The 9,118-nt window shown below is 35.6% G+C and overlaps 1 pseudogene; it reads left to right on the top strand.

Moving 5' to 3' along the window:
- Positions 1-521: 521 nt before the first annotated feature.
- Positions 522-2,093, top strand: LOC141566897 (zinc finger CCCH-type with G patch domain-containing protein-like; annotated as a pseudogene).
- Positions 2,094-9,118: the final 7,025 nt, after the last annotated feature.

Raw genomic sequence — 9,118 nt, forward strand, 5'->3', positions numbered from 1 at the left:
TATTTTTTTGTACATAAAGTTTAGGTATGCAGATCCATTAATGATGTTGACAGAGTCAAAGCATGCAGTTGTATAAAACTTTGGGCAAAATTCAATATTGTTCTCCAGATTAGTTAGGCAAGTTCACAACTTGCACCAACAGTGCATTGGTGTTCCAGTTTTCTACATTCCCTCAAATATTTATCATTCTCCCTTTCTGTCACGTTAGCCAATTAGATAGGTGTGAAGTTGTATCTCAGAGTTGTTTTAATTTGAATTTCTCTAATCAGTATTAATGTAAGTGAAGGAATTGAGGAATTGGCGGCCTCTCTAGCCATAATTGCAGCATCTATGGTTGGCTTGCCCAGTAGCAGTTTTATGGAGGCCATGGAGGTGGTGGTGAGGGTGACGGCTGCTTCCCAGGCCTGAGGCTCATGAGTCCTAAAGGTTATTGTGGAGCAGTTGCCTTCTAAACCAGCATCTTAGAGAATGTAGGCACACTTAAGTAAATCATCAGAAGAGCTACAGACTGCCTCTGTAGGATGGATGAAAATAGTGTGGAAGTTTCCATCTAGACTTATCATGTCCAGCTGCAGCAAGTGGAGCTGGCCCTTGGGACTGGCTTGGACCTTACTGAAAAGGCGGACTTGCTTCAGCTTCAGGGGGACTTAAAGCAGCTGATTGAGCTGACTGAGTCCAGTCTTGTGTCCATCAAGAAGAGCAAGCTTCTGGCCATACTGGACCCAAGCCTTGGCCTAATTGAGAGTGCAGTTAGGGATGAAGCTGAGTATTTGGATTTCCAGAATGCCATTAGTGACAGGAGATTCTGAGGTTCAAGGTGCTGAAACAGCTACCTCTCCTGAAAGGGGAGAAACTGAGCCTGACAAATTTGGACATGAAGAGGAAGAAAAGGAAGAGTTGAGTGGGATGAAAGTGAATGCTCCCTACTACAGTTCATGGGGCACTCTGGAATGCCACAATGCTATGTTTGTGGGGACAGAGCAAACCGAGGAAGGCACAGCAGGGGTCCTTGTATTCTATCTCTACCTGACTCACAAGTCCCTAAAACCCTGTCCCTTTTTCCTGGAGGGAAAATGTCCATTCAAAGAGAACTGCAGGTTCTCCCGTGGGCAAGTAGTTGCTGTAGATGAGCTTCGCCCCTTCCAGGAGCCACCTGAGTATTCTGCACACATGTTCAGCCTGTCTGGCTAAGTATGATGATGGAATTTGATATCCAGCCCGGATCACAGATGTGGACAGTGGCTACTACACAGTCAATTTTGACTCACTGCTTCTCTTTGAGGGGGATGATGGAGGGGGATGATATTATGCCTCCCCTCCAAAGTGAAGACAGTATACTTTCAGAATCTGATGGAGATGATGTGGATGATTCCAGCTATGACAAAGTTATGGAGTCAGAAGCCTTGGAAAAAGGGACTTGGGGCCCTGCTTGCAGCTCCTTGTTTGCTGGCTGGGAGGCACATACCCGTGGCATTGGTTCCAAACGTCTCGCTCAGATGGGCTGTGAGTTCGGCAAAGGTCTTGGAAAGAATGCTGAGGGCCAGGTCGAGCCCATCCATGCAGTGGTACTTCCAAAGGGGAAGTCTTTAGATCATTGTGCTGAAATTCTTCAGAAAAGAACGAGCAGCAAGCCAAACCTTGTCAAGCCAAGGAAAAGCCAGGCTAAGGGGAATGGAGTCAAGGGACACCCACCCCAGCACAATGTGTTTGATTTCCTAAATGTAAAACTCCAAGGCAAGGTTGCTAGAGTCCAATAGGAAGGGAAAGTCCAGTCCTTTAAGAGGAGTAGCAAGGAACTCTGCCATGCCAGCAATCGTACTAAGCGATCCCTAAGTGTACAGTTCTTCCAGATCTTGGAGAAGGTGGAGCAAACTCAGAGGGATATCTCAAGCATACAGGAAGCTTTGGCCCAGAACAACGGCCGGCATAGTGTGGCCACAGCCCAGCTGGAGGAGAAATTGGATGGAGCCTAGAAGGAGCTGAAGAATCTCCAGACCCAGGAGGCAGGTTCGCAGTGAGAACAGAAGACTGCTGACACACATAAGAAAATGACAGTTTTAGTGCTGAAGCTGGAGTTTCTCCTTGGCTCCTGAGTTCATCCTTCCTCTTTTCTCTTTACCCCCACCCCCATCCACTCTCCTGAAGTGGGTGTGGCCCAGTCCAGAAAACCCAGTTCCCTCCATTCTCTTCCTCTGTTCCTAGGCACCTGGTACTTGAGAGGGCAGGACCCACTAGGGATTCCTGCTCCATCCTTAGTGAGTTCTATTTCAAACTCTTTTGACTGGAGACCCCTTCTTTGGGGCTGCAGTTGTGGATAAGGTATGGGGATTTTGTACTAGCTGGAGGCTCCCAAGGAATGGGCTGGTTAAAGCCATAGTTTCTGCCTCCTAAGCAACCAGACTTGGGAAACTAAATTGTATCTGCATTAGAGATCCAGGAAATTATATCATCTTTTCCCACACTCTGCCAGAGCCAGAATCCCTGACAGACTCACCCATCAGCTACTTTGTGCCCTCCACTCTATAGAAGGGTGTAGCCTGAGACTGGTTAAGGCCAGGTGTCACTTCTCCCCCTCCCAAAACACACTCAGAGCAGATGGAACCCGAGAGGAGGCCCAGAGGAGCAGGGTCTGTTTTGCTTTGCTGGTGACCTCAAGCCTGTCCAAACACAGACCATGCTGTGCTTATGACATTTTGACTCAGGACAGCCTCTTCTTGGGAAGGGTGAATACTTTTCTTGACACTTGTTTTCCAATTTGTTGTGCCACAAGGCTCTAGGAAGGAGTTTTTTCTTAAACAAAATGATTAAAGTGAAAAAAATATTAATGTAGAGGATTTTTCATGGCATTAATGCCTTTGATTTCTTCTTTGGAAAATTGCCTATTCATATCCTTTGACCATGTGTCAATTGAGAACTGAAATATCTTCTAATTAAGATTTACATTTTCATATCCCACACTTACTCTTCTCAACTATCCCTCACACCCAATTTATCGAAATATGGACTAGGGAATGTCAGCTTATATTCTCAGAGCCATGCAATGACCTTATATTGTCTGATAAATTTCAAAATTTTTAACCTTAACTTTAGGGCTCTCTATTATATGATGCAAATATATCTTTCAATTATTATAATTATTTGATTCCCCTCAATGTTTCACTTACCACCATTTAATACCATACCTACATTTTTGCCCTTTATCAAACAACTAGCAAATTGTAGACTAAAATTTCTAACTGTTGAACTAAAAAAAGTTCAGTGACCTTTCTGCTGATTAACATAGGGCATTGGCCAGTTGCTAAGACCTTAACAAGTACACTATATGTACACAATTCACTATATGTTTAATAATGTTTAATATACTTAAAGTTGAATGGGGTTAAAAAGAACAATTAGCTCTACTCATATAATAAAAATAAATTCAACAAAAATATTTTTTGAAGATATTAAATATTGTTTTTCTTCTATGAAGCAGGTTCAAAATGTTGAAATATAGACATTTTCATTTGAGAATACTAAATGTAGTAGCACTTGAAAGTAGAGAAAAGCTCTCAGTAGGAGATAAAGGTATTTATGCTGTGGTCATGCATCCAATCTCAACAATTTTGGAAAACTTGCATATATTTCTCAGACTTAGAGTGGATACCTAGGGTGCCCAAAACTAATCATTGACATCCCAATGATTAAATAGTAAAGTTGTCAGGTATTTTTTAAATTTTTAATAGCTTTTTATTTTTCAAAATACATGCAAAAATAGTTTTCAACATTCATCCTTGCAAAATATTGTGTTCCAATTTCTTTTCTTTCTCTCTCCCCATCTAATCCTTCCCCTAGATAGCAAGTAACCCAGTATAAAACATGTGCAATTCTTCTGAAGATATTGCTATGTTTATGATGCTGTAAAAGAAAAATCAGATGAAAAAGGGAAAATGTAAAAGAACAAAACAAGAAAGCAAACAACAACAACCAAAAAAAGGTGAAAAGATTATCTTGTGATTCACAATCAGTCTCCACAATTCTTTCACTGGATGCAGGTGGCATCCAGTCGCATCCATCACAAATCTATTGGAATTGGCCTAAATCACCTCATTATTGAAAAGACCCATGTCTATCAGAGTTGATCATCACATTATCTTGTTATTGCATGTACATTGTTCTCTTGGTTCTGTTCATTTCACTTAGCATCAGTTCATGCAAGTCTCTCCAAGTCTTTCTGAAATCATGCTCTTGATCATTTCTTATAGAACAATAATATTCCATTACATTTATATACCATAACTTATTCAGTTATTCCCCAATTGGTGGACAACCACTCAGTTTCCAATTCCTTGCCACTACAAAAAGGGCTGCCACAAACTTTTCTGCATATGTGAGTCCTTTTCCCTTTTATATGATTATTTTGGGATACAGGCCCAGTAGACACACTTCTATATCAAAGAATACACACAGTTTAATAGCACTTTGGGCATGTTTTAAATTGCTGTCCAGAATAGTTGGTTTAGTTCACAATTCCACTAGCAATATATTAATGTCCCAATTTTCCCATATCCCTTTCAACCTTTATTATTATCTTTTCTTGTCATCTTAGTCAATCTGAGAGATGAGAGGTGGTATCTCAGAGTTGTTTTAATTTACATTTCTCTAATTAATAGCAATTTAGAGCATTTTTTCATATAACCACAGATGGCTAGGCTATAAAATCATCATCAGAAAATTGTGTGGTCATATAATTTGACCATTTATCAATTTGAAAAATGACTTGTATTCTTATAAATTTGAATCAATTCTCTATATATTTTAGAATGAAACTTTATCAGAGCCCTTGAATTTAAATTTTCCCTCCAGTTTTCAGCTTCCTTTTTAATCTTGGATGCATATTGGTTTTGTTTGTACAAAAAGTTTTTAATTTAATATAATCAGAATTAGAATATAAAATGAATTAATAATACCATGAAACACATTACTAGTATCTTGACATGTCTATGAGATGGAACTTAACAACCTGCCAAGATTTTCATTTCTAATATAATTTTTGAAATTCTTTAAGTATCCACCACTTATTCAAATGACCTGTGAAGATATGTAATTATGTAATCATTAGTACCAATATTCACAGGCTCTCCTAATATAGGGATACTTGGTATAATTACTCTCTCCACTGATGCAGATTGAAATCTATTACTTTTGTAAATAATACTTATGGTACTTACTGATATATATATATATATATATATATATATATATATATATGTTAAATGACTTGCCCACTATTGATAGCAAAAAAAGTGTCAAAATAAAAATTTAAATTCAAGTCTTCCTATCTTTAAGTCTTGACAATCCAGGAAGAATAATGTATTAGAGAAAGATTACTTCATATGAATGCAAAAGACTTGGGTTCATATACCAGTCATAAGACTCACTAACGTCAGACAAATAAATTAACATTTGCTGTTCTAAATTTCTTCATTTCTGAAAGTGAGAACTTGCTGCTCCCCCAAACCCCTTCTTTCCCCAAATCTATGATCTTTTAAGTATAATATTATCATTATTTTATGTGCTTTCCAAATGGATAATTTTTATATGAAAAAATTTAACTTCTTAGGCTTCAGTTTTGTCATCTGTAAAATGAAGGATTTAGAGAAAATTACTTCAAATATTTTTTTAACTCTAAAGCACTATGATTGTATTATATTTGCAATAATGATAAGTTGCTTTTCTGAACATCACTAATTAACAGAGTAAAACACTGGAAGTAACTTTTCTTTTCACAGTCTGTTTTTTACATGTGAAAACAGGTCAATTGATGTAATGAACACGATATTTTTTTTTATTCTGATCACATTATTTTAATATTTTTTCACAGAAAGCAAAAATACCAGAAACATGACAAATTATTTGTAAATAATGTTGCACTGCCTAGCAAATTGAACTGTTTTAGTTCACTAACTGAAACAGTCATTAACATACTGATGCTTTGCTCTTTGTGAAAAAAGAAAAATTACAATACAAAATAAATTAGCAGAACATTAGAGTGAAGTTATGATGACCAAAACACAAAGATGGAGATGATTGGAATTCAAATCATTCTAACTTCCATCTGGCATTTACAATTTTGCAGTTCCCCACAGATGCTACAGAGAGTGGAAGGATTGAATAGTTAAAGCAGAAACTAGTAAAAAAAATGTCCAAATATAACACAGATTAGAAACTCAAATCTAATATATTCACTACATAGCAAACATTAACAGAAAAGCAAGATATTTTATTTGACTGAACTTGCAATGATTTTTTAAAAATCAGGTATGAATTTACCAAGATACTGTGTTTTTATGGTTCTCTGGTAAATAGTTAACTGGAAAATATGACTTAGAGAAAATATATTATTTACTTACTCTACTTACTGTACCTAGTACCTACTTATTCTACCCTAGACCTGTGTGCAGGCAAGTGTGTGTGTGTGTGTGTGTGTGTGTGTGTGTGTGTGTGTGTGTGTGTAATAGAGTTCTGGTCTTGGAGTCAGAAGTAGTAAATTATATGTCCCAGAACCACCATATTATTTGCTTGAACTTAGTCAAGACACTTGACTTTTGAAGGGTTAGTTTTCTCTTCTATGAAATGGACATAGGTTATACTATACTTCACAAGATTGTCATTAGGATCAAATTTTATAATGAATATAACTATAACTATAACTTATTATTTAAATATTATTATTAATACTATACCTTTTGAGGTAGCTAGGTGGCACAGTGGGTAGTGTACCAGCCCTGATGTCAGGAGGACCTGAGTTCAAATCTGGCCTCAGACACTTAACATTTCCTAATAGTGTAACCCTGGGCAAGTCACTTAACCCCAATTGCCTCAGCTAAATAAATAAATAAAGTGTTAAACCTTTCCAGGATGAATTCCTATTATATGAAAAAGAAAACATTCATTTGTTTTCCTTGATTATTTTCTAGTGTCAAAAGAATCACATTGTCCACTAGATAATGTGGATTAAGTATGAGATCAGAAGGTAGGATAAGAAGATGTGTTATTTGCATGGGACCTTACAATTAATCTAAAATGGTCCCCTTATTTTCATAGTTGACACAGTTGAAGCCCAAAGAGATTAAGTGAATGGACCGATGTCAAACATACAGTAGGCATCTAAAGCAAGATATGATCTCATATCATCTGATTCTATCAACAATTTTTATTCTATGGATTTTGAGTAATAATATTAGAGAAAACAGAGAATGTTCTGAGCTAAAAGGCTGGAAAAATAGATCTCCTTTTTTGATTTGCCCTAGGTACCATTGCTTAAGTTGTTTCCCCCCCAAAAAAATTAAAAATTAAAAAAGAGAAAAACAACTACAAATGTCTCAGGCACGTTCTCAAAAATATTGAATGGTTCCCCAATGATAAAGGATAAATTTCAACCCCTTAAGTCTAGCATCCTAGGTCCTCTAATATTTGATTCTGAGATACTATTTCAAGGTCATATTATACTATTTTATAGGTTTTCCTTCACAAACTATTTTGTATAATTCAATTTCAAGATATTAATTCATAATTAATTTACAATGATATCAACAGCTTAGAATCTTAGCTATAGAGCTGAAAGAGAACTAAATTATCCAACTCTCTCATTTCAGTAATTCAATTTACATTATCTAATTAAGGCCTAGGACTAGAGTCTCTCCTGGGATATTGTCCCATCAGGCAGAGAGATTATCTATCAAGAAACCTTAGAAGTTGTTTTTTTGTTTGTTTGTTTGTTTAAACTTGTCAACATAATTTAAATATCCAATTAAATGGAGTTCTTATTAGTTTCTAACTGCAGTTCTGTTTAAGTTATAACTTCTTGGAGCAAGAAAACACATAACAATATCTTGCCTTTATATAAAGGTCTTTGAACTTTTCTTTTTTAATTTTCATATTTTTAACACATAATCATAATAAATTTAGAGCTTTTTTTAATTGGTTTGTCTTGTTTTACAATTTTGAGTTCCGAATTCTCTCCCCTTCTTTACCAATCCTATTAATATGAAGGCAACCAATTTGTTAAAGGTTCTGTATGTACAGTCATGAAAAACATTGCACATTAGTCATGTGAAAGGAAACACAAATAACAAGAAACAAAAAAAAAAAAGTTTTAAAAAAATTGCTTTTATGTGAATTCAGATTCCATCATTTCTTTCACTTGAGCTAGATAGCATTTTTTTCATCATGTCTTCAGAATTCTCTTGGATCTTTGCATTACTAAGAGTAGCTACCATTCATAGTTGAGCATTATCCATCATTATTGTTATTGTGTACAAGGTACTCTTGGTTCTGCTTACTTCACTTTGAATCAGTTCATGTAAAATTTTCAAGGTTTTTCTGAGAGTATCCTATTTATTATATTTGAAAACACAATAGCATCCCACCATAGTCATGTACCACAACTGGTTCAGCTATTCCCAATTGATATTCCTTCAATTTCCAATTCTTTGCCATCACAAAAAAATATTTCTATAATATTATAGTACATGAAGTCATTTTTACCTTTATCTCTTTTATCTATCTATCTATCTATCTATCTATCTATCTATCTATCTATCTATCTATATATATATATATATATATATATATATATATATATATATATATATATATATATATATATATATATAATAAGATTTTTGTGAGTTAAGGGTATGTGCAATCTCATAGTCATTTGGACATTGTTACAAATTGCTCTCCAGAATGGGTGGATAAGTTTACAATTCCATTTATACTTTCTTTCTTTTTTGAATATATATTAATTTATGAATCATGTTGGGAGAGAAAAAATCAGAACAGAAAAGAAAAATCATGGGAGAAATAAAAATGTAAAAAAATTAACATAACATGTGTTGATTTGCATTCAGTTTCCTGGATTTAGATAGCATCTTCTGGCCAAAGTCTATTGGGATTGCTTTGGATTTCTGAACTACTGAGAAGAATCAAGTCTTACATAGTTGATCATCGCACATTCTTGTCATAGTGTACAGTGTATTCCTGGCTCTGTTTGTTTCACTCAGAATCACTTCATGTAAATCTTTCCAGGCTTTTCTAAGATCAGTCTTCATATACTGCAACTTGTTCAGCCATT

This window comes from Sminthopsis crassicaudata, chromosome 4 (assembly GCF_048593235.1).
Source record: "Sminthopsis crassicaudata isolate SCR6 chromosome 4, ASM4859323v1, whole genome shotgun sequence".
Classification (NCBI taxonomy): Eukaryota; Metazoa; Chordata; class Mammalia; order Dasyuromorphia; family Dasyuridae; genus Sminthopsis; species Sminthopsis crassicaudata.